This window comes from Vanessa tameamea, chromosome 7 (genome assembly GCF_037043105.1).
Source record: "Vanessa tameamea isolate UH-Manoa-2023 chromosome 7, ilVanTame1 primary haplotype, whole genome shotgun sequence".
Classification (NCBI taxonomy): Eukaryota; Metazoa; Arthropoda; class Insecta; order Lepidoptera; family Nymphalidae; genus Vanessa; species Vanessa tameamea.
In genome coordinates, this window is record NC_087315.1 from 4,823,961 (window position 1) to 4,826,129 (window position 2,169).

Consider the following 2,169-nt stretch of genomic DNA (forward strand, 5'->3'; position numbering starts at 1 on the left):
TATTTATAAGTATAACACGCTATGATTGACCTTTGACAAAGATTAGTACTTGCTGAGTTAACTAGACGTCATTGCACATCGAGTTTTGTCTGATAACATTTAAACCACAAAGTATAAAATGCAAAAAGTTTCGATGTTTTTATACAAGTCATTTTAATATTGAAATATTGTATACTTAGCTTCTAAACGTTTTATGTGAAAAGGTAAATTTATGTAGATTTTTTGGACGAAATTAAAGTATATTTTGTGACGGACGTTCAAACAGTCGTTGAAGTTTGATATTAAATAGTTTTGCGGCAATGCTATATGCTTCTTATATTGCGTTCATTGATAACCGGCACTTATATATAGTGAGACGTCAATCGTCACTATTTCTCAGTAAATTTTTGATTCATCTGATGATAAACAATATTCATCGAGCAATCAAATTTGTTTATAATCGGACTGAGGTGAGTCTAACTGCACAGCCGTGCAGTATGCACAATAGTCTTGCGGAATTGGTCAATTATTAATTAATTTTGATAAAAAGGAAATGATTTTTAATTTAATATATTTTTACTCAAATTAAAAATACAAATTATAACTATTTTGTCCCCATTGTCATTATAATATTTACAGGAGCATCTTTATGTTTTACAGATACAAAATGTTACATCCAAAGATAGTGGTCTTGATACTTTCAATTTCAGTATTATCTTGCCTAGCAGGAGATATCGTGATAACTTCGAAAGAAGACCATTGTAGAACATTTACATCTTGCTCTTCATGTATCTCTAAGAATACTTGCACATGGTGTGTCACCAAAAGTTTATGTACGAAACAACTTTGCGGCAACGACAACGTGATATATCCACCGCAAATTCCTGCTCTCATGTCTGGACCAGACTTTTGCCCTCGGGTTGCAGAAGCGAAAGAACTAACATTTGCAAGCGGTAAGAAAGACATCATAACAGTAAAAATAACACAAATATATCTTTATATGGCTTTCACGCCGTGGAAGTGCGAGATTAATTTAAATGGCGAAGATGTTATACTGCAGGCGGCTTTGATTGGAGATACGGTTTACTGCGAGTCATTTGAAATAAGAAACAAATCTGAGAATCCTTATATCGAAGGTAATGTAAAAGTTTTATGGAATTACAATAAGGTTTTCGACGGATCACTCCCTTTTAAAGTTTGCCGATGCGATTTAGAGCCGAATTGTGTCGCTTGTAAAAACGGAGAAAAATAGAGGATCGTGCAGCGCCTAAAGAAATAAAACGTTTTGTGAACAGAGCTGCCTTCACTGAAAACAGTTTTATACAGGAACGTAAAGAGAGCAACGGAACAATACGTTAAAGTAAAAGTATATTCTTGTCAAATTGAGATTAAATATTATTAACACATATTTTAATTTTTTTTACATTTATGTATACTTTATTAGACCACAGTACCATAATTCAATTACTTTAAAAGTCATCCATTTATTTTATTTAAAGGATAAAATCCAAATACAAATTTCATTCGTTTGCTAATTAAAAATGTATCAAGCCGCTTTGACATAGGGACGTGTAGTTTCTGACTATACTCTGATAAAATTCACTAAATAACAAGTATATATATACAAATAGTATCATGCTCATGAGGTTATGATTCGAGAAAATCCGGTCAATAAACGAAGTATGTTTTATTTAAATTTTAAATTTTAGTAGCCTTTTCCAAGTATTCAATATGTATATTTGATTCATCTCGTGCTCTATGATCATAATAACATAATCAGCCTGTAAATTTCCCATTGCTGGGCTAAGCCCTCCTCTCCCGTTGAGGAGAAGGTATGGAGCATATTCCACCACGCTGCTCCAATGCGGGTTGGTGGAATACACATGTGGCAGAATTTCGTTGAAATTAGACACATGCAGGTTTCCTCACGATGTTTTCCTTCACCGCCGAGCACGAGATGAATTATAAACACAAATTAAGCACATGAAAATTCAGTGGTGCCTGCCTGGGTTTGAACCCGAAATCATCGGTTAAGATGCACGCGTTCTAACCACTGGGCCATCTCGGCTCTCTATGGTAAATTAAAATAACGCGAGAAACTTAGATATGTCGGAAGAATTTTCAACACATGTTTATTCAAGAGCTCATAGTGAAAGAGCGTGGTGAAGGTTCAAATTCATACTTTTGCCG

The 2,169-nt window shown here is 34.1% G+C and overlaps 1 long non-coding RNA gene across 1 annotated transcript; it reads left to right on the plus strand.

The window, feature by feature from the left end:
- Positions 1-330: 330 nt before the first annotated feature.
- Positions 331-1,387, plus strand: LOC113401205 (uncharacterized). Its single transcript, XR_010309182.1, has 2 exons — positions 331-449; positions 640-1,387. It is a non-coding gene; the product is annotated as an uncharacterized LOC113401205 (long non-coding RNA).
- The last annotated feature ends 782 nt before the right edge of the window (positions 1,388-2,169 follow it).